General features: G+C 38.7%; 1 pseudogene; it reads right to left on the bottom strand.

Annotated features, from left to right (window-relative positions):
* LOC113290687 overlaps window positions 1-14,923 on the bottom strand; it is a 28,872-nt pseudogene extending 13,949 nt beyond the window's left edge.
* Window positions 14,924-27,788: the final 12,865 nt, after the last annotated feature.

The raw sequence follows: 27,788 nt of genomic DNA, 5'->3' as shown, positions 1-27,788 counted from the left end.
CGTTGTCATCCATTCGAATGTTTTCCCAATCAGAAGTTAGAGTTTGAAGTCTAGCTTCCTTTTCTGATGTGTTTCCTTCGAATACGATCTGAAGGTTATCCAAAGCTTCCTTTGAATTTTGGCATGTTGATACATGATATTGTAGATCACAGCTTACAACATGTATAATTGCATTCAAAACATCTGAATTCTTTTTTGCAAAAGCCTTTTCTTCGCTTGTATAATCCACTAAGCGTTTAAACTCAGTTTCCGAATTTTCTACTTTCGGGCGATTATAACCATCGACGACTAATAGCCACGTATTAAAGTCTCGTGATTGAAGAGAAGATCTCATAGAAGATTTACACCATAGATAGTTTGTTCCATCAAATATTGGCGGTACGTTAACTGAAATCGATTCATGTGAATTCGAGTTCATTTCTTATAGTTTGGATCACACCAAACACAGATTGTTAGATCTTTTCGTGTTTGCCTGCTCTGATACCGATTGAAAAGATGAGGGTACAAAATACACCACAATCTTTAAAATATCCACCTATAAGTCCTCTTAACGAAAGTGATTTTCAATGGACAAATTCGAGACAATACGACAAATAGGTATTCACACTTTGTGTGATCGTCTATGGATACGAGATCGAGACAATACAACAATCAAAGTGTGACTACTTGATAATAGGTTCGGACTTAACCAAACTCTATAGGATCAGTATCAAGTAATACGGAGTTAACGTTTGTGTATTTTACTTCTAATTATAATAAACAATTATAATTGCAAAAATAGAAAAGTAAAAGACACAACAAGATTTTATTAACGAGGAAACAACAAATGCAGAAAACCTCGGGAAGTAGTCCAGAATTGAATACTCTCATAATTAAGCCGCTATACAAAATCTAAACCAACTTCGTATAGTTGAGACCAAGCAACTAAACCTAGTTCACATAGTTTCTTCAGTATCCATGCGCTTCCGACATTCAATAAATGCACGCACTGGAACAACTCTAGAGTTGTTGCTAATTCGCAACAAGAAAAAGCAGTTGCCAAATTTTAGCAACAACTAGTTTTTGTTGCGAAACTCGCAACTGCCTGCGTTCTGTTGCGATTAGCACTGCGGATATCATAAGCATGCGATTCAAATGCTTCCAGGTAACACTTTGGAACTTTTTTTATAGCAACATCTTGTTTTTGTTGCGAAACTCACAACTGCCTGCGTTCTGTTGCGATTAGCAACTGCGGATATCATAAGCATGCGATTCACATGCTTCCAGGTAACACTTTGGAAATCTTTTTCCGCCATGATTTTGTACCCTTTATGTGTATTGATATACTTCCACCCCCTTGAACCGTTTGACGATTTCTACTACTTGTTTCTATCGAAGAGTTAAGTTTCTCTTCTACCTCTATCTTCTTCCTTTCTCTCAGAGCAGTCGAAACCCTCTCTTTCCCAACCCTCTTTTCTCTTTCTTCTTCTCTCTAGAATTTCTCAATCTCTACTCTTCTGTTTCATCTCAGTTTCTCGATTTTTTTTCTTTCAGTTCTCATTTAGATCTAGATTTTATTTCTGATTCGTGTTATTTATTGGAAGCGATGACGAACACCTAAAACCAGAACACAAACTCTTCTCCAAACAACATCATTGGTTGTAGATGATCGAGATCTAGGTGATATGGGGTAACTCTCTTTTCTCTATCATTTTATCGATTTTCCCTAAATTTTTCAATTAAGGTTTCAAATTCTCTATAATTTCGGGCCTTTTGAACTGTAATTTCGATTAGGGTTTCATTTAAAGTTAGCATTTTTTATCTGCTTTTAGTGGTTTTGAGATTTGTTTTACAGTATGAACGAGGTGAAGAGATGAAGACCAGTAGTTGTTTCTAAGTGATTATTCGTGTTCTTCAGTTTTCAATGTTGGTTTTTATTTCTATGTTATTCAAGAGAAAAGGCTAAGTTGACAATTTCGATTTCTATAGAATGAGTGTAGCTATTTTCCTCTTTTCTATTGTGTTTAAACAAAATTTGAGTTTTGCAATTTTTTCGTGTCTGGTGTGAAGCAATTATTTTGTTGTTGATGAATTTTTGGTAGGTTTGTATTTGACTAAATGAAAATTCACCACTGTTGTACCTTTGTTGATTGGTTGATGAAAGATGGAGCATGCTTGGTTATTTCAGTTGATCTTTATACTTAAATTGTTTGAGTGAAGTCCTGGAAGGGTTTATTCCTCTATGATCTTTTTGGATTTTTAAAAGTAAAATCACAAAACAGAGAGCTAAAACTTTTTAGGTTCTTGGTGTCTTATAAGCTGTTCTATAGGCCCACAAAGCATCATTCAATCTCAATGACCAATCTTTCCTGGACGGGTTGACCGTCTTCTCCAGAATGTGCTTAATCTCCCTATTAGAAACTTCCACTTGTCCACTAGTCTGAGGGTGGTACGGAGTAGCAACCTTGTGAGTTATGCCATACTTGCGTACTAAAGACTCAAAGTACTTGTTACGAAAATGTGAACCGCCGTCACTGATGATAGCTCTAGGGGTACCAAAACGTGCAAATATGTTTTCCTTTAGAAATGAAAGTACCACCTTGTGGTCATTTGTTCTGGTTGCTATGGCTTCTACCCACTTAGAAACGTAATCAACTGCGACTAGGATGTACAATCTACCGTCAGAAATAGGGAATGGACCCATGAAGTCGATCCCCCAAACATCAAAAATCTCCACACTCAAAATGGGGTTCAATGGCATCATGTTTCTCCTCGAAATGCTTCCTAGCTTTTGACAGCGTTCACAAGCAACACAATAATCATGGCAATCCTTGAACAATGATGGCCAATAGAATCCACACTGCAAGATCTTTGCAGCGGTTTTCTTGGCACTGAAATGGCCTCCACATGCTTGGTCATGACAGAAAGATATCACATCTTTCTGTTCAGTGTTGGGGACACATCTCCTAATGATTTGGTCCGGGCAGTACTTAAACAAATATGGGTCATCCCAAAGGAAATGTTTAACTTCAGCCAAGAACTTATAGCGGTCTTGTCTCGACCAACGTGAGGGCATCCTACCTGCAGCAAGGTAGTTAACGATGTCGGCAAACCAAGGAAGGTTAGACACAGACATCATTGTTCATCAGGAATGATTCTCTAATTAGCATGGACTCATCAATAGACTCAATGGTTAATCTAGACAAATGATCAGCAACCACATTCTCACAACCTTTCTTATCACGGATTTCGAGATCGAATTCCTGTAATAAGAGTATCCATCGAATAAGGCGAGCTTTAGCATCCTTCTTGGAAAGAAGATACTTCAAAGCCGCATGGTCAGTGTATATGATGATCTTAGATCCTATGAGATAAGATCTAAACTTGTCTAATGCGAAAACGACAGCAAGCAATTCCTTCTCGGTAGTTGTGTAATTGAGTTGAGTATCATTAAGGGTTTTGCTAGCGTAGTATATCACGTATGGTAGTCTATCAACACGCTGTCCTAAAACAGCACCAACAGCATAATCAGAGGCATCACACATGAGTTCAACGGTAGTTCCCAGTTGGGTGGTCGGACTATAGGAGCGGCGGTGAGAAGAGTTTTTAATTCCTCCCAGCTTTCACACAAGCATCATCGAAATTGAAGGTAACATCTTTGGCGAGTAGACTACACAGAGGTCTTGAGATTTTGCTAAAGTCTTTGATGAATCGCCGGTAAAAACCAGCATGACCTAAAATGATCGAATTTCCCTCACAGAGCGGGGTTTTGGTAAATGTCGGATGAGGTCTACTTTAGCTTTATCTACTTCAATGCCTTTTTCCGAGATGATGTGTCCTAGAACTATTCCTGAATTCACCATAAAATGGCACTTTTCCCAATTTAGAACAAGGTTCCTTTTCTTACATCTGGACAGCACAAGGGTAAGATGTCTTAAACATTTATCAAACGAAGAACCGAACACGGAGAAATCATCCATGAAGATCTCGAGAAAACTATCTATCATGTCAGAAAAAATGCTCATCATGCATCGCTGAAAAGTAGCAGGTGCATTACACAACCCAAAGGGCATGCGTCTATAAGCAAATGTCCCAAAGGGACACGTGAACGTAGTTTTTTCCTGATCTTCTGGTGCAATGTGAATTTGGTTATAACCGGAAAAGCCATCTAGAAAACAGTAGTGACTGTGTCCAGACACACGTTCTAGCATTTGGTCTATGAAAGGGAGCGGGAAGTGATCCTTCCTGTTACTGTGTTCAACTTTCTGTAGTCGATACATACTCGCCATCCTGTGGTTGTACGTGAAGGGACTAACTCATTCTTGTCGTTCTGAACTACAGTAATGCCTGACTTCTTAGGCACAACTTGAATGGGACTAACCCATTTACTATCTGGTATTGGGTATATGATACCCGCATCAAGTAGTTTCAGGATTTCTCCTTTGACTACATCTCTCATGTTAGGATTAAGTCTCCTTTGCATTTCCCTAGATGGTTTGGCATTCTCTTCGAGATTAATGTGGTGCATGCAAATGGTGGGACTAATTCCTTTGAGATCTGAGATGGTCCATCCTAAGGCCTCTTTGTGTTCCTTAAGTACTTCTAAAAGCTTACTTTCCTGTTCCGTGTCTAAACATGATGAAATAATGACAGGTAAAGTATCAGAAGAACCTAGGAATGCGTACTTCAACGTACTAGGCAATGTTTTCAATTCAAGCTTGGGTGGCTCAACAATGGATGGAAGCTTGGAATCAGAGAGTAAGGGTGGTTCCACTTCATATCTTCTCAGTGACGTCCATTTGAGGTACAGATTCGAGCAGAGATAGGACGTCACTACAGTATGCATCATCATAGGAATCTGAGTTAAAGTTCTCCATACATGCTTGAAAGGGGTCGACGGATAGAATGTTAGTCAACGAATCTTGTATTAATCCTTCAATCATATTAACTTCATGCACATCATCATCATCAAGATTCACAGGTTGTTGACTAATATCGAACACATTCAATTCTACCGTCATGTTGCCAAAAGACAGTTTCAACACTCCATTACGACAATTAATGATCGCGTTGGACGTAGCCAAGAAAGGACGTCCTAAGATGACAGGAATGTGACAGTCTGGGTTTTGTACAGGTTGAGTGTCTAAGACAATGAAGTCTACGGGAAAATAGAATTTGTCAACCTTGATCAAAACGTCTTCGACCACTCCACGAGGAATCTTGACAGATCGGTCTGCCAGTTGTAGAGTGATAGATGTTGGCTTCAACTCCCCAAGACCTAACTGCTCATAAACAGAAGGTTAACACTTGCACCTAGGTCTAATAACGCTTTATTGACCGTGTGTTCTCCTATAGTGCAAGAAATTGTTGGACATCCTGGATCCCTAAACTTGGGTGGAGTTTTGTTCAGAATGATGGAACTCACCTGTTCAGCTAAGAAAGCACGTTTGTGCACATTGAGCTTGCGCTTTTGAGTACACAAGTCTTTGAGGAATTTGGCATGCGGGATTTGCTGATTGCTTCAAGAAAAGGAATGTTGATGTTGACTCTCTTGAACAGATCTAACATCTCATTATAATGGGTACTTTTCTGTTGATAGATCAATCTTTGAGGAAATGGGGCAACAGGAGAATGAGTTGGCAAAGGGACATTCACAGCAGTAGAATTGTCAGATTTTCCAACTTGCTCAGATTCTTTGGTTTTCTGGGGTGTGAGCAAGAATGTTTGTATCAGATTCATTAGGTTCGCCTACGTTGTTCTCGATGACTTTACCACTTCGAGGGTGGTAATGGCATGGACTTGATCGGGTGAGGTTTCAGTGCAGGATGTTGTGCCTGTTTGAAATATCCTCTTTGGATTTTGTTGGGGTTGGCTAGGAAGTGTACCCTTTTCTCTCTCGCATTGAATCACACATTTGACCCATCTTTTGATCAAGATTTTTCTGACTTGCACCAGACTCTGGACATCTCCTCTAGGGTGGATAATCTCTTGTCGGTATTGTGTTGAGGATATGATTGTTGTTGAGAGTTTGATTGTTGTTGAGGGTTCCTAGGATATTGATAACCTTGATTGTTCTGAGATCCCTGATTGTTTTGATAGCTCTGATTGGGTTGAGATGGTCCTCCCTGAGTGGGTCCTTTGGACCATGAAAAGTTAGGGTGGTTTCTCCATCCTGGATTGTAGGTCTGTGAATAGGGTTATGCTCTTGTTTTTGAAACATGGCATGTGCCTGTTCAAGCCTAGATTCCTGGACTGCAAGCAAATCGGGCAATTTTGGAATTGATGGTTGGGATCGTTACAAGCGGCACATACAGACGAAGCGACATGTTCTCGGAGAGTAGTGGTGGAAGGTTTTGAATTTTTATGTAGTTCTAACTCTTCTAATCTCCTAACTATTGATGCCATGTTTCTCTTCCCTCGAAATCTGCTTCAATCCTAAAGCCTTAGCTTCGGATGTAGTCTTTCTGGGTTCACGGATGGATTCCCACTGTTGCGTCTTTTCAGCTACTTCAATCAAGAAGTCCCAAGACGCATCAGCAGTTTTGTCTACGAATAGACCATTACACATCGACTCAACCGTTGTTCGGGTGGACACATCTAGACCTTCATACAAAATTTGCACAAGTCTCCATTTTTCAAAACCATGATGGGGACATTGGAGCAATAATTCATTGAATCTCTCCAGGTATCTAGCTAAGGTCTCACCCTCTAATTGCACAAAGCTATTCAGACTTTGACGAATTGTCGCAGTCTTGTGATTGGGAAAAACTTTTTGAAAAACTCCTTTATGAGGTCATCCCATGTCATGATGGATTGAGGCTGTAAAGCAAAGCCAGGCCTTTGCCTTATCTTTCAGGGAGAAAGGAAAAAGCCTTAACTTTAGGGTTTCGTCGGACATTTGAGTGAAACGCAGAGTTCCACAAATTTCCTCGAATTCTCTCACGTGGTGGTACGGGTTTTCATTCTCAACACCTCTAAAAATAGGAAGCATCTGTATTGTGCTTGATTTCAGCTCATAATGGCCATTAGCCTCGGGTAGCACAATACAAGAAGGTTGACTGGCTCTAGTTGGGTACATATAATCCTTGAGGGTACGGGGTTCTCCCATTGTTTCTGGTTGATCTGGACTGTCTCCCTCAGAACTTAGAATTTCGATAGGTTCGTCTGGGTTAATTCTAACAAGTCTGTTTGTTTGGTCTCTGTAGGTCACAATCATGTCCTAGTAGGTACCTTAACTAACATTTTAGTCAGAGCAATCGGAAACAATTTTTTTGGACCACAAAAAGGCCCAATATTTTGGTTTAAAATGAGTTTTGATGATTTGGTTTTGAGTGGGTTTTGGTTTTAATAAGGGATTTTGTTTTTGGTTTAAAATTGGGCTTTGGAAAAAATTTTGAACTAAACCTAGCATAAATTAGCACAACCCATAAAAGAAAATAAAAACAATAATAATAATTAAGACAAGCCCATAAAAGAAAAAGAAAAAGAAAAATAAAGACAAAAAATAATTACAGTCCCAAATAAAAAAAAGAAAAAGAAAATAAAGGAAAATAAAAATTATTACAATCCCAAATAAATAATTAAATTAATTATTACAAGCCCGAATTTGAATTTAGATGAGGCCCAAGTGGGTTAACTCATGGGTTAGGCTTACTTGATTTTTGGAGGGAAGCCCAAAAATAGGCTTTTGGTCCCCTTTTAGTTGCACAGCCCAGTTGGGCTTTAGGATCGTCCTAAGCAGCTCACGCTCAAGCCCAGCAACAACAGGTGGAACAGAGCCCAGCAGCAGCAACAGCAACGAAGCCCACCTCAGTTGGAGTTGGTGAAGCCCAGTTGCTTTGGCTTGGCAGCAGCAGGCTTGGTTCACCAGCTCCAGCAACAGCAGCAGCAGCAGCAACTCAGTACAGCAACAACAACAACAAAAATACAGCACAGCTCCAGCAACAGAAGCTGCACCAGGGTCAGGCAGCTTCTCCTAGCACCAGCTCCAACAGCACCTGCAAGTGAACAAGATTGCAATGATCTCAGACAACTTCAAGCACAGCAAGGCCACAACAATTTCAAGCACAACAAGGCCACAGAACAGCAATGAAAACTTCAAAAATATGGCAGCCAGCTCCCCGGCAGCGGCGCCAAAAACTTGGTGTGCTAATGGGGTTGCACACAAAACTTGCAAGTATACAAGGCCAAGCTTTATAGTATAGGGATGAGTAGGGGTTAGTCCACAGGGAGTGGGAGCATACAAGAAGTTTTCCTAAGCTAGCAATGGAGACAAGGCACTATGGAAGTGAGCAGTGATGGATGAAGGCAGATGCAAAGAACTAAAACAGTTAACAAAGCAAAGCAGTTAACACACAATGGCAGCACATCAAAGATTAAATGGCAGAGGATATAAAATAACAATAGCAGGGAACCAAGGCTGTAAGCCAAGGGCAGGGGGAGTTTGTGCACTGATTTCAGTGCACAACAGCTTCAAAATGCAAGAAAAACAGGCAAAAAAGGCAAGGAGATAAACTGAACAGGAAGCAAAACAGAACTGAATTTAAGTGACTGTAAAGGATTTGTGGTTAAGCCAAGGCTTAGGATCCACCTTGTGTCCTAATCAAACAACATATTTCTAGGTTGAGTTGAATATCCTATGCATACATCTAGAATGGGAGGAAAACTAATTTGCTCACTAGTTTGCCCCTAGCATTGACTGTCTTTTGACAGAACAATCAATCACAGGCACTATGAGCATCAATCTCTTCCCATTGCTCAAGCAAAACAGGCCATGGAGTTAACTATCCTAGCAACTTGTCATTTGACAGTGCATAAGGCTTCAACTGAGCCTCAGCCTAATGCAGTTTAGCTCATGCTAAACATGTGTATAACAACAGCATTCATCAAATAAGCTAAATTAAAATACAACATGAACACAGGTTGCACACAATCAACTGTAGCTAAAATGGAATTTGGAAAATGAAAATAGATTGCAAATATTGTTCACTGGCTAGCCCAGAGATGACTCAATGTTGTTACAGTTCTTCAATTTATACCCAAAAGAAAAATTAGGGTTACACAAAAAGTAGCAGTAGACAATTTTTTTGGGTTACTCAACTTACCCATGCCCTGAATTTGTCTCCTCTGTCGAACCCATCTCTCTTCTGCTATTGTCTGCTCGATCAACTCCTCGATTTGGGTCTCCTCTTCAACTGTGATGAAACCCTAGTTTCATCTCTGTCTTGATTGTAGCACCTAGGGTGTGTGGGTGCTAATAACGAGAAAGAGAGGCAACTAGGGAATGGGTTTATGGGGTTTTTGGTGATGGACAGGGTATGGAGATGGTGGGGCAGAGGGTGATGGGTGAAGAGATGGAGTTGCAGAGCTCTGCAATGGTCGGGGAGAACGATAGTTTTGGGGAAAGGAAGTGTTTGGCTGAAGGTGAAGATATTTGATGTTTAGGTGTTGGTCAGGTGCAGCGGGGTTTGATGATCTGCGACAAGGAGCGATGGATGGGAAGATGGTAGGTGGATCCAACGGCGATACGGAGGTAAGCGTGGAGCGACCGTCGGATGAAGGGATGTAGCAAAACGGACGACCCAAGATGGAGATGGGCGTTGCGATGTAAAGCGGAGGCTTCGGAGTTTGATGTGCGATGATGGAGCGACCGTAGGATGCTGAAATGCTTTTATCTGACTGCTGAAAATGGAGGCGGTTTTGGTTATAGAAAATGGGTTTGGGTGAGGGTTTTGGGCCTTGGGTATGCCAAGCCCACTTCTTTAAGAACAATTCTTCCTCTTCAAGCCCACTTCTCGTTGATCCGGCTCTTGCAAACATCATTCTTCCCTTCCTCCTAGCGAGAGTCTTTGCCGTTTCTTTGCTCTTTTCGCTCCGTGAGATAACCAGACTTTATTTAGTACCTAAAAATGCAAAATTAATTAAGAAAAGTATTTATTCTTGAAAACAACGAGAACACAGAATATGGGATAAAATGTAGAATTAATGCACAAAAGATGAGTTAAATGCCAAGAAAAATATATAGAAATATGCACTTTTTAGCACTCATCAAATACCCCCAAACCTGAATTTTACTTGTCCTCAAGTAAAACAAAACTAAGGAAATCCTACCTATACCACTGTCGCTGGTCTCTCGAATGCATTTAGCGTATGTACTAAGCCTTTTAAACCACTAAGTGTCCCTAGTTCACGAGTTGAAGTCTCGTGAAGGTTTGCTTAGAACGTACCTACAAAGTTCTAGGTCAAAATATAAGCTCAGATTCCATCAAATGTGACATGTGCAAGTCAGTTAAGCTCACAGCAAAATGGAGATGTCAATCTAGCTATCGAAGGCACAATCCTAGCACTGATAACAAAAAAGACATGTGATAAGAGTGTAAAGTGTATCTACACATGTGTAAAGAAAGATCGGATGTTATGACTACTAATCACCAAGAGATAGTTTCTCAGGCTAAGAACCAAGGTCGAAATCTAGCTAGCTGTCCGGACTTTACGAGAATTGTGAATGAGTTGGAGGTATTTCACAATTACTCGCGTTGTACATCAATGGCATACACCCTCCTTGCTTATTACAATGAAACAACAAAATGACTCTTTACATTGACTACTCTCTTTTATTTTTGGAACAAGAGAGATGGAATTGATAAATACTTGATTTTTTTTTTTTTTTTCTGATTTTTTTTCTGAATATATACATCGTTTTTTTTTTTTTTTTTTTTTTTGGACAAAATTGAAATTGATTTTTACATATGGTAGCTCTTTTGATACATAACAAAAAGAAACAAAAAATTACATGACACTTTGCAAGAGGTAGCCCTTTTTGATGCACCCAGTTAAATTCGATGGTTGTCTTTCTTAATGTAACCTCCACCTTCTATCCCAACCAACCAAAGAACAAGCTAGTCAAGTTTCGTTCAGTATTCTAAAGTGATTGGCAATCGTGACTTCCTATCAAACACCTTGAAGATCGAGGCTATACATGTATTGGTAGATCGTGCGCGTGCAAATTTCTTATCACTATGTGAATTGTGCTAGAATCAGGGTGCCTAAATATCTAGACTAAGACTCCTAATAATTACATATTTGCACAAGAGTCAACATTTCAAGGTAAATGAGCTCCATTTTTATGTTTTTTTTTTTTAATTTTTTTATTTTTTTTTTGATTTTTCAATTTTTTCAAAAAGATGGAGTTTTGTTTTCAATTATGGCATATTATCGTATCTACTCTTACCCCCAAACCTAAACTAAACATTGTCCTCAATGTTTCAAAATATGAAAAATTATAAACAATATGAAGAGGAACATGCTGAGTAGAGTAAAAGGAGAGAGAATACCCGATTGTACGGCGAAAGCTCGATTAAAACTCCGTTATCAAGGCAAAACTCCAACATATTCGGAGTCACAATGGATGAGCACAAAATATATACAAAAGGAAATTTAACTAACACATTATCTACAAGAAAATTTGGTTTTTAATGGGATTGGACTTTTTGGGAAAAATTTGGTTTTGTCGGGAGACATTTGGTTTTGATGGGAAAAAAAAAATTTTGGTTTTTAGGGAAACATTTGGAAAACTTTGGTTTTTATGGGAGAAAAACATTTGGTTTTGATGGGAAAAAGAAAAATTTTGGTTTTAGGGAAACATTTGGAAAACTTTTTGGTTATTTAGGGAAAGAGTGGACCAGTTTAGTCCACATAGACCGGGTCCTCCAGGTTGGTTGTTTCAATGTCGGGTGGGAATGGTTCAAGGAATGGCTTCAATCTCTGCCCATTGACTTTGAAAATGTTCTTGTTGGAACATCCTAGCTCCACAGCTCCATGAGGGTAAACTGTGCGTACTAGGAACGGACCCTTCCATCTGGAACGCAGTTTTCCCGGAAAAAGATGTAACGGGAGTCATACAGCAAACTTTCTGACCAGGAGTGAAGGATTTGCGCAGAATACGCTTATCATGAAACATCTTCATCTTCTGCTTATATAACTTGGCACTATCATAAGCCTCATTTCTCAATTCTTCCAACTCGTTGAGTTGAAGTTTCCTTTGAATTCCAGCTTCGTCCAGAGAGAAGTTCAGCTCTTTGATTGCCCAGTAGGCACGATGTTCTAATTCCACAGGTAGATGGCACGGCTTTCCATACACTAGACGATAGGGGGACATGCCAATTGGTGTCTTATAAGCTGTTCTATAGGCCCACAAAGCATCATTCAATCTTAATGACCAATCTTTCCTGGACGGGTTGACCGTCTTCTCCAGAATGTGCTTAATTCCCTATTAGAAACTCTACTTGTCCACTCGTCTGAGGGTGGTACGGAGTAGCAACCTTGTGAGTTATGCCATACTTGCGTACTAAAGACTCAAAGTACTTGTTACGAAAATGTGAACCGCCGTCACTGATGATAGCTCTAGGGGTACCAAAACGTGCAAATATGTTTTCCTTTAGAAATGAAAGTACCACCTTGTGGTCATTTGTTCTGGTTGCTATGGCTTCTACCCACTTAGAAACGTAATCAACTGCGACTAGGATGTACAATCTACCGTCAGAAATAGGGAATGGACCCATGAAGTCGATCCCCCAAACATCAAAAATCTCCACAATCAAAATGGGGTTCAATGGCATCATGTTTCTCCTCGAAATGCTTCCTAGCTTTTGACAGCGTTCACAAGCAACACAATAATCATGGCAATCCTTGAACAATGATGGCCAATAGAATCCACACTGCAAGATCTTTGCAGCGGTTTTCTTGGCACTGAAATGGCCTCCACATGCTTGGTCATGACAGAAAGATATCACATCTTTCTGTTCAGTGTTGGGGACACATCTCCTAATGATTTGGTCCGGGCAGTACTTAAACAAATATGGGTCATCCCAAAGGAAATGTTTAACTTCAGCCAAGAACTTATAGCGGTCTTGTCTCGACCAATGAGGGCATCCTACCTGCAGCAAGGTAGTTAACGATGTCGGCAAACCAAGGAAGGTTGACACAGACATCAATTGTCATCAGGAAATGATTCTCTGATTAGCATGGACTCATCAATAGACTCAATGGTTAATCTAGACAAATGATCAGCAACCACATTCTCACAACCTTTCTTATCACGGATTTCGAGATCGAATTCCTGTAATAAGAGTATCCATCGAATAAGGCGAGCTTTAGCATCCTTCTTGGAAAGAAGATACTTCAAAGCCGCATGGTCAGTGTATATGATGATCTTAGATCCTATGAGATAAGATCTAAACTTGTCTAATGCGAAAACGACAGCAAGCAATTCCTTCTCGGTAGTTGTGTAATTGAGTTGAGTATCATTAAGGGTTTTGCTAGCGTAGTATATCACGTATGGTAGTCTATCAACACGCTGTCCTAAAACAGCACCAACAGCATAATCAGAGGCATCACACATGAGTTCAAACGGTAGTTCCCAGTTGGGTGGTCGTACTATAGGAGCGGCGGTGAGAAGAGTTTTTAATTCCTCCCAAGCTTTCACACAAGCATCATCGAAATTGAAGGTAACATCTTTGGCGAGTAGACTACACAGAGGTCTTGAGATTTTGCTAAAGTCTTTGATGAATCGCCGGTAAAAACCAGTATGACCTAAAAATGATCGAATTTCCCTCACAGAGCGGGGTTTTGGTAAATGTCGGATGAGGTCTACTTTAGCTTTATCTACTTCAATGCCTTTTTCCGAGATGATGTGTCCTAGAACTATTCCTGAATTCACCATAAAATGGCACTTTTCCCAATTTAGAACAAGGTTCCTTTTCTTACATCTGGACAGCACAAGGGTAAGATGTCTTAAACATTTATCAAGCGAAGAACCGAACACAGAGAAATCATCCATGAAGATCTCGAGAAAACTATCTATCATGTCAGAAAAAATGCTCATCATGCATCGCTGAAAAGTAGCAGGTGCATTACACAACCCAAAGGGCATGCGTCTATAAGCAAATGTCCCAAAGGGACACGTGAACGTAGTTTTTTCCTGATCTTCTGGTGCAATGTGAATTTGGTTATAACCGGAAAAGCCATCTAGAAAACAGTAGTGACTGTGTCCAGACACACGTTCTAGCATTTGGTCTATGAAAGGGAGCGGGAAGTGATCCTTCCTAGTTACTGTGTTCAACTTTCTGTAGTCGATACATACTCGCCATCCTGTGGTTGTACGTGAAGGGACTAACTCATTCTTGTCGTTCTGAACTACAGTAATGCCTGACTTCTTAGGCACAACTTGAATGGGACTAACCCATTTACTATATGGTATTGGGTATATGATACCCGCATCAAGTAGTTTCAGGATTTCTCCTTTGACTACATCTCTCATGTTAGGATTAAGTCTCCTTTGCATTTCCCTAGATGGTTTGGCATTCTCTTCGAGATTAATGTGGTGCATGCAAATGGTGGGACTAATTCCTTTGAGATCTGAGATGGTCCATCCTAAGGCCTCTTTGTGTTCCTTAAGTACTTCTAAAAGCTTACTTTCCTGTTCCGTGTCTAAACATGATGAAATAATGACGGGTAAAGTATCAAAAGAACCTAGGAATGCGTACTTCAACGTACTAGGCAATGTTTTCAATTCAAGCTTGGGTGGCTCAACAATGGATGGAATGAGCTTGGAATCAGAGAGTAAGGGTGGTTCCACTTCATATTTCCTTTCAGTGATGTCCATTTGAGGTACAGATTCGAGCAGATATAGGACGTCACTACAGTATACATCATCATAGGAATCTGGGTTAAAGTTCTCCATACATGCTTGAAAGGGGTCGACGGATAGAATGTTAGTCAACGAATCTTGCATCAATCCTTCAATCATATTAACTTCATGCACATCATCATCATCAAGATTCACAGGTTGTTGACTAATATTGAACACATTCAATTCTACCGTCATGTTACCAAAAGACAGTTTCAACACTCCATTACGACAATTAATGATCGCGTTGGACGTAGCCAAAAAGGACGTCCTAAGATGACAGGAATGTGACAGTCTGGGTTTTGTACAGGTTGAGTGTCTAAGACAATGAAGTCTACGGGAAAATAGAATTTGTCAACCTTGATCAAAACGTCTTCGACCACTCCACGAGGAATCTTGACAGATCGGTCTGCCAGTTGTAGAGTGATAGATGTTGGCTTCAACTCCCCAAGACCTAACTGCTCATAAACAGAATATGGCAGAAGGTTAACACTTGCACCTAGGTCTAATAATGCTTTATCGACCGTGTGTTCTCCTATAGTGCAAGAAATTGTTGGACATCCTGGGTCCCTAAACTTGGGTGGAGTTTTTTTCAAAATGATGGAACTCACCTGTTCAGCTAAGAAAGCACGTTTGTGCACATTAAGCTTGCGCTTTTGAGTACACAAGTCTTTGAGGAATTTAGCATATGCCGGGATTTGCCTAATTGCCTCAAGAAAAGGAATGTTGATATTGAATCTTTTGAACAGATCTAACATCTCATTATAATGGGTACTTTTCTGTTGATAGATCAATCTTTGAGGAAATGGGGCAACAGGAGAATGAGTTGGCAAAGGGACATTCACAGCAGTAGAATTGTCAGATTTTCCAACTTGCTCAGGCTCATTGGTTTTCTGGGGTGGTGTAGGCAATGATATGTTTGGCTCATATTCATTTGATTCTGGTATGCCTACATTGTTCTCAACAATCTTACCACTTCGAAGAGTGGTGATGGAATGGACTTGATCGGGTGAGGTTTCATTGCAAGATGATGTGCCTGCTTGAAATATCCTCTTTGGATTTTGTTGAGGTTGGCTAGGAAGTGTACCCTTTTCTCTCTCGCTCATTGAATCACACATTTGACTCATCTTTTGATCAAGATTTTTCTGACCTTGCACCAGACTCTGGATCATCTCCTCTAGGGTGGATAATCTCTTGTCGGTATTGTGTTGAGGATATGATTGTTGTTGAGAGTTTGATTGTTGTTGAGGGTTCCTAGGATATTGATAACCTTGATTGTTCTGAGATCCCTGATTGTTTTGATAGCTCTGATTGGGTTGAGATGGTCCTCCCTGAGTGGGTCCTTTGGACCATGAAAAGTTTGGGTGGTTTCTCCATCCTGGATTGTAGGTCTGTGAATAAGGGTTATGCTCTTGTTTTTGAAACATGGCATGTGCCTGTTCAAGCCTAGATTCCTGGACTGCAAGCAAATCAGGGCAATTTTGGAATTGATGGTTGGGATCGTTACAATCGGCACATACAGACGAAGCGACATGTTCTCGGAGAGTAGTGGTGGAAGGTTTTGAATTTTTATGTAGTTCTAACTCTTCTAATCTCCTAACTATTGATGCCATGTTTGCTCTTCCCTCGAAATCTGCTTCAATCCTAGAAGCCTTAGCTTCTGATGTAGTCTTTCTGGGTTCACGGATGGATTCCCACAAGTCTCCATTTTTCAAAACCATGATGGGGACATTGGAGCAATAATTCATTGAATCTCTCCAGGTATCTAGCTAAGGTCTCACCCTCTAATTGCACAAAGCTATTCAGACTTTGACGAATTGTCGCAGTCTTGTGATTTGGGAAAAACTTTTTGAAAAACTCCTTTATGAGGTCATCCCATGTCATGATGGATTGAGGCTGTAAAGCATAAAGCCAGGCCTTTGCCTTATCTTTCAAGGAGAAAGGAAAAAGCCTTAACTTTAGGGTTTCGTCGGACATTTGAGTGAAACGCAGAGTTCCACAAATTTCCTCGAATTCTCTCACGTGGTGGTACGGGTTTTCATTCTCAATACCTCTAAAAATAGGAAGCATCTGTATTGTGCTTGATTTCAGCTCATAATGGCCATTAGCCTCGGGTAGCACAATACAAGAAGGTTGACTGGCTCTAGTTGGGTACATATAATCCTTGAGGGTACGGGGTTCTCCCATTGTTTCTGGTTGATCTGGACTGTCTCCCTCAGAACTTAGAATTTCGATAGGTTCGTCTGGGTTAATTCTAACAAGTCTGTTTGTTTGGTCTCTGTAGGTCACAATCATGTCCTAGTAGGTACCTTAACTAACATTTTAGTCAGAGCAATCGGAAACAATTTTTTTGGACCACAAAAAGGCCCAATATTTTGGTTTAAAATGAGTTTTGATGATTTGGTTTTGAGTGGGTTTTGGTTTTAATAAGGGATTTTGTTTTTGGTTTAAAATTGGGCTTTGGAAAAAATTTTGAACTAAACCTAGCATAAATTAGCACAACCCATAAAAGAAAATAAAAACAATAATAATAATTAAGACAAGCCCATAAAAGAAAAAGAAAAAGAAAAATAAAAGAAAAATAAAGACAAAAAATAATTACAGTCCCAAATAAAAAAAAGAAAAAGAAAATAAAGGAAAATAAAAATTATTACAATCCCAAATAAATAATTAAATTAATTATTACAAGCCCGAATTTGAATTTAGATGAGGCCCAAGTGGGTTAACTCATGGGTTAGGCTTACTTGATTTTTGGAGGGAAGCCCAAAAATAGGCTTTTGGTCCCCTTTTAGTTGCACAGCCCAGTTGGGCTTTAGGATCGTCCTAAGCAGCTCACGCTCAAGCCCAGCAACAACAGGTGGAACAGAGCCCAGCAGCAGCAACAGCAACGAAGCCCACCTCAGTTGGAGTTGGTGAAGCCCAGTTCAGAGAAGTACAAGCCCACCAGTAGAAGGCAGAGCCCAGCAGCTTCAGTTGGCAGCCCAGTTGCTTTGGCTTGGCAGCAGCAGGCTTGGTTCACCAGCTCCAGCAACAGCAGCAGCAGCAGCAACTCAGTACAGCAACAACAACAACAAAAATACAGCACAGCTCCAGCAACAGAAGCTGCACCAGGGTCAGGCAGCTTCTCCTAGCACCAGCTCCAACAGCACCTGCAAGTGAACAAGATTGCAATGATCTCAGACAACTTCAAGCACAGCAAGGCCACAACAATTTCAAGCACAACAAGGCCACAGAACAGCAATGAAAACTTCAAAAATATGGCAGCCAGCTCCCCGGCAGCGGCGCCAAAAACTTGGTGTGCTAATGGGGTTGCACACAAAACTTGCAAGTATACAAGGCCAAGCTTTATAGTATAGGGATGAGTAGGGGTTAGTCCACAGGGAGTGGGAGCATACAAGAAGTTTTCCTAAGCTAGCAATGGAGACAAGGCACTATGGCAGTGAGCAGTGATGGATGAAGGCAGATGCAAAGAACTAAAACAGTTAACAAAGCAAAGCAGTTAACACACAATGGCAGCACATCAAAGATTAAATGGCAGAGGATATAAAATAACAATAGCAGGGAACCAAGGCTGTAAGCCAAGGGCAGGGGGAGTTTGTGCACTGATTTCAGTGCACAACAGCTTCATAATGCAAGAAAAACAGGCAAAACAGGCAAGGAGATAAACTGAACAGGAAGCAAAACAGAACTGAATTTAAGTGACTGTAAAGGATTTGTGGTTAAGCCAAGGCTTAGGATCCACCTTGTGTCCTAATCAAACAACATATTTCTAGGTTGAGTTGAATATCCTATGCATACATCTAGAATGGGAGGAAAACTAATTTGCTCACTAGTTTGCCCCTAGCATTGACTGTCTTTTGACAGAACAATCAATCACAGGCACTATTAGCATCAATCTCTTCCCATTGCTCAAGCAAAACAGGTCATGGAGTTAACTATCCTAGCAACTTGTCATTTGACAGTGCATAAGGCTTCAACTGAGCCTCAGCCTAATGCAGTTTAGCTCATGCTAAACATGTGTATAACAACAGCATTCATCAAATAAGCTAAATTAAAATACAACATGAACACAGGTTGCACACAATCAACTGTAGCTAAAATGGAATTTGGAAAATGAAAATAGATTGCAAATATTGTTCACTGGCTAGCCCAGAGATGACTCAATGTTGTTACAGTTCTTCAATTTATACCCAAAAGAAAAATTAGGGTTACACAAAAAGTAGCAGTAGACAATTTTTTTGGGTTACTCAACTTACCCATGCCCTGAATTTGTCTCCTCTGTCGAACCCATCTCTCTTCTGCTATTGTCTGCTCGATCAACTCCTCGATTTGGGTCTCCTCTTCAACTGTGATGAAACCCTAGTTTCATCTATGTCTTGATTGTAGCACCTAGGGTGTGTGGGTGCTAAGAACGAGAAAGAGAGGCAACTAGGGAATGGGTTTATGGGGTTTTTGGTGATGGACAGGGTATGGAGATGGTGGGGCAGAGGGTGATGGGTGAAGAGATGGAGTTGCAGAGCTCTGCAATGGTCGGGGAGAACGATAGTTTTGGGTAAAGGAAGTGTTTGGCTGAAGGTGAAGATATTTGATGTTTAGGTGTTGGTCAGGTGCAGCGGGGTTTGATGATCTGCGACAAGGAGCGATGGATGGGAAGATGGTAGGTGGATCCAACGGCGATACGGAGGTAAGCGTGGAGCGACCGTCGGATGAAGGGATGTAGCAAAACGGACGACCCAAGATGGAGATGGGCGTTGCGATGTAAAGCGGAGGCTTCGGAGTTTGATGTGCGATGATGGAGCGACCGTAGGATGCTGAAATGCTTCGATCTGACGGCTGAAAATGGAGGCGGTTTTGGTTATAGAAAATGGGTTTGGGTGAGGGTTTTGGGCCTTGGGTATGCCAAGCCCACTTCTTTAAGAACAATTCTTCCTCTTCAAGCCCACTTCTCGTTGATCCGGCTCTTGCAAACATCATTCTTCCCTTCCTCCTAGCGAGAGTCTTTGCCGTTTCTTTGCTCTTTTCGCTCCGTGAGATAACCAGACTTTATTTAGTACCTAAAAATGCAAAATTAATTAAGAAAAGTATTTATTCTTGAAAACAACGAGAACACAGAATATGGGATAAAATGTAGAATTAATGCACAAAAGATGAGTTAAATGCCAAGAAAAATATATAGAAATATGCACTTTTTAGCACTCATCAATGATGCTATACAATTTAAATATATATCTTAGTGTTTTGGTTCATCTTCCCGATCTCGCAAAAAGGAAGAACTATGAAGTATATAGTGGGAACCATGATCCCCAACCTATTACTGCTTGGTTGTATACCGATTAACAATTTCATTATAATTCTTATTGTGTTCCTACAATACTTATTGGGAACTATTTTAATAATAACATTCTTAACTATAAAGGATACACCATGTATCAAAATCATTTCTATTATATTTTTGAAACATATATATACCGATTATGTAACATCGACCGGAAGATTTATCCTTTGTTGTATGAGAATAAAGTAAACATATATTTGGAGAGAATTCACTAATGTTTCTTCATGTCATTCAAGAACTAAGGGGTAGACAGTTATTGCATCTTGTATTCAGTTCATTAGATGTTGTGATCACATCAATTTCGAACAACTCTGTTAAAGAGAGAATTATTACTCGGCGAGAGTTTTATTACATGAATCGAGATAAACAAGATATAAGTGATAATAAATTTAATTTAAGTAATCACATGATATATTTTATTCTCTATTTTTCTCTTTCTAACTTTCCGTTCTTTGTAACTTCTTCTTTGGATCAAACCTTTTTTGTGTTGTTACTTGATAGAAGTAAAGTCACTATATTAGTTTAACGTAATATGTTTGACGAGAAAAATAAGTAGCCTTAATCCAATAAGTATCAATTAAAAAGGTCGTTAAACTTTTACAAGTCACTGGATTAGATTTATTAACATATTATCTTTGAGCATTTTCAATATTATATATTTTTTTATTATTTTGATTTCAATTTTCCTATCTCGAGAAAATTTAATCGACATGTAAGTCGGATCTCGGTAATTGGGAAGGATTTTTGGTATGACTAAATGGTGGTTTAATCCAATCTGTAATTTATAAGTTGTGAATTTGTATCAGATGGGTTCAGTTAAATAAAGTGTGAGTATTCCTTGAGAAGTGATTCCTTATCTAAAATCGTGATGATACCTTATTTCATTGCTAGTTAGGCTAAAGTTTCCCACTTGAACCTTTACTTAGGATGAAATCATAACCTAATATTTAACAAGATTCCTTTTCTTCTGAATATTACCTTTATTTCTTTTATAAAATATTATGATTGTTTTTCATTTCATATTTTCTTTCCGCTGGGAACCTTCATCACTTGTTTCATAGGGATGTAGAAGTAATATCTCATCAGGGGCAAGATATTGTATATCATGTTAATTAGAAAATGTTATTACCTCAAACAAATGGTCTAAGAAAAAATGTGATATAGAACCAGAAGACACCAATAATAAGCACTGAGGTCTAGTAAAAGGTACCTAAACACCCAAAAAAACATATAATAACATAAGTTAATTTTGAGCTGTATTGAAACAAACTAATAATTTTATACTTCTAGCTATGATAATTCTTAGATCTCTTCTCATGGAAAAAATTTCCAGTTCATAGAGATCGAGATAAAGGGGGTAGGTGCGAAATCCCAAGAAAAAGTGCAGACGTCGCATGCAGATGAGTAACTAAGAATTACAATACATAACTGAACAAATCAAGAAAGAGAACAGATGTCCCAAATCAAAAATAAGAAACTCTAGCCATTCTAACAGATTAATGCAAATTGTGCTAAATTATGAATTCGTACTCTGATGATTACTCTGGTTTGTGCTAAAAAAAATAAGAAACTCTAGCTAATCTTGCAACCTTTCAAAATTATGTTTCCGATGATTACTCTGAATTTTTTACAATTACACACAAACAAAAGAAGACATATACACAAAATCCTAGAGAAACCCACAGCCAAAAGCAGGATTGTAAAACCAAAACCAAAAACAGAAAGCATGCAAAAAGAAAATCCAACATAATGTCATAGATTGATAATCATGATTTTTAAATCCTGGCTTGATTGGGGTATACCCAGATTAATTGGGGTATACCTAATAAGACAAAACGTGGCTCATTTTGAAGTAAAAGAGACCACCCCTTAACCATATATTTTCAAAATGGCTAAATTGCCCTATAATGATTAACACTAATTTAATTGAAATGATTAGATTAGTTAAATTAGTTGGATTAGTTAGTTGATTTATAAGATGGGTTTTAGAAATAACTGAGAGAGAGAAAGATAAGTAGAATGAAGTAGTAGAGAAAGCTTTTTTTTTTTTTTTGGGGGGGGGGGGGGGGGGAGTTAGGGTTTCTGTGAAATTTGTGATAATTGTGATATGAGTGATTATAATCCAGAAGTGGGGGAGTCTTCTAATTTTCCTCTTACAGATGAGTACTTGTGTGATGATATACCAAATCATGATCAAATGTATTATATGCATGATCCTCACTTTTATTTTCCTCAAACTCAAGATGGATATGGAAGTGAACAACGTGTTGAGCCAAATGAAGAATCTATTGACCCAGAAAAAGAAAAGGGAGCTGAAAGTAATCAGGTACAAAGCTTACATGGTGAATATTGTGATTTTCCATGCAAAAATATGGATTTTTTTTCTTTCACTTTTGTTGCCCAATATCGCCAAGGTCGACAATGGTCAGACCTTGCCGACTTAAAGAGTCGGCATGGTCTTCATCACATAATGCCACGACTTTTCATGAGAATTGTTTAGTCGGCAAGGTCAAAAATATGAACCATGCCGACTATAAGACTTTTGCATCACATGAGACGTGGTTTGAAACATGCTTAAGTCGACATTGTTTTGGATACATAGACCCTTCCGACTGTAGTTTAGTCAGCACTATGTTATTCTTTGACCAAGTCTGTTGTTCTTTGGTCGTTGTTTTTTTACGTATCGACCCTGTCGACTATAGTTTGGTCGGCGCTGTAACCAAGCCGGCTATTCTTTGGTCATTGTTGGTTTACATATCGACCCTGCCGACTATTGTAGTACATATCAACTAACTTGTGATATTTTGTAGATTGTATTGGTACCGATGATGGATCAGCCTCAAGCTCACAATGTTAGGGATCCTGATACTTCCGCACATTATGATAATGATTTGGAATGGAAGGAAAAGACGACGCGATCAAGTGGGTTATTGAGAAAGAAAAAGAGAAGATGCGCGTTCCAGTGAAAAACACCCAACAAAAAGGTTTGCGGTTTGAAACGGTATGCGAGTTTAGTGGGTCGTCGGGCGAAAGTCACAAGAGAAAGGTTATGTGTATGATAAGAAGACGACTAGGGTGTACAAGACGAAGTTAAATAAGTGTGGATACCCATTCAATATTATTTTTGGAGGAACAAAGACATCGATAACATGTGGAGAATAAATATAGTTGATGTTGGTTGGCATAACCATAAAGATCTGGAAAATCTTGTTGGGTACCCCCAAGTTGCCAAGTTTAAACCACACGAGTTCGAACAAGTAAAAATAAGTTGGGGAATTAAACCAAGCAAGATCCTTAGTAAGTTTAGGAGGGATGACCTGCATAACCTTTCTTCATTGTCTATAATTTATATGGACAAAGAAACTATCAAAAGAATTGAATGGGATGGAAGAAAGGTAATGGAAGATTCACAATGGTTGACCCACAAATACAACTACACGGTGAGACACCATGAGTCAAAAGTGGGGAAGGTGGATAGTATTTTTCTTGCGCATCCGGATATGATTCAATTGGCAAGGTGCTTCTACCAAGTGTTGTTTATGGATTGCACTTATAAGACGAATAGGTACAACATGCCTTTGTTGAACATCGTAGGACAAACCTCGTACAAGCAATCATTCACGGTGGCATGGTGTTTTATGGATAAGGAGAAGGATGATAACTATATTTGGGCATTCGAAACATTGAAGCTTCTCTACCACGAAGACGAAACTCCCGGGGTTGTAGTGATAAACAATGAGCAAGCAATAATGAATTCCGTAAGGATAGTTTTTCCCAACGCACAAAATTTTCTTTGCACATGTCAAATACAATGGAATATTAGAAAGAATTGTAGGAGTCATATCCAAAAACCGAAAATGTGACTACTAATTTTCCCATAGTCTACGTAATGTGTACATCTCGGAGGATCAGATACTAAGTAGTATTGATCCCTCTATTGAACTGATGTTGCTAAGTAAAGAAAGATATCCAAGGTCGCAATAATAACGAAGAATAGTAACACAATTTAAATACAACTAAGTTATCATGAGACACAAGAGATTACGTGGTTCGACTTTTGTCTACGTCCACGGGGTAATGAATGGTTTGATTGTATTACGTTATAGTGGTTACAAAGATATTAAATGCTTCCCAAAGTAATAGAGAGAACTTAAGTTTGAGTAAATACTTAAGTTCTAAACATTAAAGAGGTATAAACTTAAGACTGGATCTTCTTCTCTTAGATATTGAATAACCTTCGTTTTTTTGGTGAAGCTTGGTATTTATAGCCCCTTCTGCTCCAGGTATATATTTGCTGTCTTTGGATCCATCGCTCCCTGCCTTCCGTAAAAAATGGTACCTTCGTTCACCGTGTGATCTCTCCAGTCGGAATCTGCCACCTCAGCTGACCCACGTTCCTTCGGACCTTCCCAGACTTAGTGCAGATTGTACCTTCATCCACCGCTAGCCTTCACCAGTCAGATCTCGCCACATTATCTCTCTCCAAATTCTTTGGTTATGCGTGTAGATAATAGATTTATGCCGCTTTTAGTATTCTCCATGTTTTCTTGTTTTGGATGTTTTATGTTGTTCTTATCCCTGCATGTATCAATTTATGTTTTTTTATGCTTCCTTATGTTATTTGGAAGTATGGATTACTCTCCATTTCATGATTTCATCATGTGTATGTTGTGGCTCTTCATTGTCCGTTATTTTGATCATTTCGTTTAATGATCCTCCGATTTGCTCCATATAAGAAGTATGTTGTTTCATTTGGTTGGTTTAAGAAAACCCATGCCCAAAGTATATTTACTTTTGCCCCCAATATGTTTTTGATTCGACTGTGATTTCTAGTCCGCCATTGTTGATGGATTGTTCTTTCTGCTGATGTTAGGGATCATGAGACTTCCGAAAGAGCCTGCGCGTAAGGATCCGAAGAATAAGTCGTCTACTGAGACACATCCGCGGATGGATCATCCAGACGCTACGCCTTCTTCACCTCCTGAGGATACTGAGGTACATGCTGGTGCTGAGACTGATGTGGATCCTGAGGATGTTGCGGATCCCGAGGTTGAAGAGGTTGTTGTTGAGGATCTTCCTTCTTCTTTTGAATTGCCTGGCTGTGTCCGTTTTGGTAGCAATGGGTGTTGGGCGCATGCTCCTTTCTTATGACTGGTTCCTGGGTCTTTGGTTGTACTACCATGTATCCCTTCGTCCCTAGTGTGACTTTGCCTCTTTCTGATGAATATCAGCCTTGGATTTTTAATCCGACTACTTCTCAGGAGGTAATCATCGCTCTGTTGTGAACGTTTATTTTTTTCCCTTGCTTTGCTAAGCGCCTATGGGGTTTTTTTCCCTTGTTTTATTTTATTTTAAGCTATTTAGATCTTGATTTTCACTGTAATGGAGAAATTCAATTGAGATACGTACATGAAGTTGTTGCTACCTACAGATCAAGATAATCAACAAAGAATCAGTCAAGGTATGTGGTGTATATTTTATTCTTAGGTTGATTATTCAATTCATCTCATTCTGTTGTTGGAAATCATTATAGATCTTAGTTTTTATTTATTGATGGTAGTACACATAAATCTTAGTTTTAGGTTTATTTTTGTTTTGGTTTGTTTTTTATGAATCTTGATCGTAGTTACTCAATTTTTTGGTTATCGCTTTGATTATCTTGTTGTTTTCGCTTCTTTATTTTATCAAATTCGTGCTTGTTTGTTGTTTCAGGGGTATTATCCAGCAGTACATATGTTGCATACTGATACAAATTGCTTTTGATTCTGTTTTATTTTTAGTTTTATCTTATCACTTGTTGTTGTTCGATCCATAAGTACATATCTTCGATACTGAAATAAGACTCTCTCGATTCCGTTTTTTTGATAGATTCATTACATATGGTTGTTTTTTAGTTCATGAATTAGCAGTACATATGCGTCATACTGATACAAACTGCTTTTGATTCTGTTTTATTTCTTAGTTTTACCACTTGTTGTTTGATCCATAGGTACATAACGTTACTGAAATAATACTCTCTCGATTATTATTTGTTTGTTCGTTGTTTTTTGTAAATGATGTCTATAATTTCTTTGATCATCTTATGCAGTGGGTAAGCGTATTATATAGTTGATATAGAATCACTGAAATGTGGTTTTTAAGCGATTTTGTCCTGGAATCAAAATCAGCTAATGTTCCGGCAGGTCCTATGTTTTGTTGCATATAAATCATATTGTATATACGATGCACTGCAGAAAAATCACAGTACATATACGCTGCACTGCTGAACAATCATAAATTAAAAGCAGCACTCCAGATAAAATCGCAGTGCATAAACTATGTATTGACAAGTGGGTGAAGGAAAGTGCATAAAAGCAGTACATAAAAGCATCACTCTAGAGGAAAGGCAAGCTTGAAGTCCAAAATAATCTCTGAAGAGGTTAGAATCTCTCTTGTGACTTGCTAACTGAACAAAGAATCCTTAAATTTTATACAATTATTCATTATAGTTTAAGTTTATTGAGCAAGTGGTCACCATATAAATTGAGTGCATATTTGATGTATTGAGCATGATTATGAAAGATTGTATACGTTAAACTTTGTTAGTTGATATAGTTTTCTAGTGATAAGAAACTAGCAATGTCATTGGTTCTTAAATAATAAAACCACTATTGATATTGAAACTTTAGAAATGTTGGGGATTGGAAATTAATTTTAAATGCCCTTCCACCGAATTGTTGAGCATATTTGTTGTTACCATTTTTTCAAATGGACAGTACCTATGTTTTTGCTAAACCAAATTTAGACGGAACATATCATCTATTCTCTACTGAAAACCCAACCGTCACGTAGAAACATATAGATTTTCTTATCTAAAGGGCAGTTCTTATTTGACAAAGAACCAATTATGGAGCAGGAGAAGAATGGTTAGGTTGTGGATGAGTTTTCCACTAGAAAGGACCACTGCTATTTTGATACATGATTATAATACATATGCGAAATACTGAAATATGTATTGTATTTCTCATTTTTTACTGCATTCTCATGCATTTATAGTGTGTTTGATGGAGTGCGTAATTAGTGTACTGTATTTTCATTTTTTTATGTATTATGATGATGGAATTAACTAATACTCATTTATATCTGTTGTTCATCATGGTCGTGTTAATATTGTTATGTTTTGGTCACATTTACAGGTTCAAGATATTTAGTTCTAATCCAAACACTAGGAATTTTTTAAGTATACCATTTATGTTCTACAGATTAACTAGTTTTTTTTTTTAGTATAACATTTATGTACTGCAAATTCATAGTGTCTAACATACGTAGACTCATATATGTAAGCATAAACATGGGTTTTTAATCAGTATGGAAGTTATGTACCGAAAATTCTGAGTCTTTTTCCGATTTCTATTAGTGTTGTTTTTTAGTTTCTGAGAGTATATCATATATGTACTGTTATATTTTGCAGGTTTATTATCCTCTAGCATATGCTTAGTTTCTGGAGAAGACGTTACACTAGTTCCTGAAGAAGATGTTGCTTCTTGGTCCTCTTCAAATAAGGATAATCTCATGATGTTTGATTTCTTATGATAACACATTTTTTGTTTGGATGAATACATGTTTATACATGTGCATGGTAAAACTAAAGCTCATGAGGATCTGCATACTACAAGTCTTATTAATGCATGCATATAATTTCATCTTTTTAGCTTGATTATTTGAACCAATGATAAGTGGTTTAGTTCTTATATGTGCGGGTTAGAGAGTAGAAAGTTGATTGAGTACTATTGTAGGTTTTATCTTGGT

This window comes from Papaver somniferum, chromosome 1 (genome assembly GCF_003573695.1).
Source record: "Papaver somniferum cultivar HN1 chromosome 1, ASM357369v1, whole genome shotgun sequence".
Classification (NCBI taxonomy): domain Eukaryota; kingdom Viridiplantae; phylum Streptophyta; class Magnoliopsida; order Ranunculales; family Papaveraceae; genus Papaver; species Papaver somniferum.
Note: the sequence above shows the minus strand (reverse complement) of the source record. Positions and strands in the feature narration are given on the sequence as shown.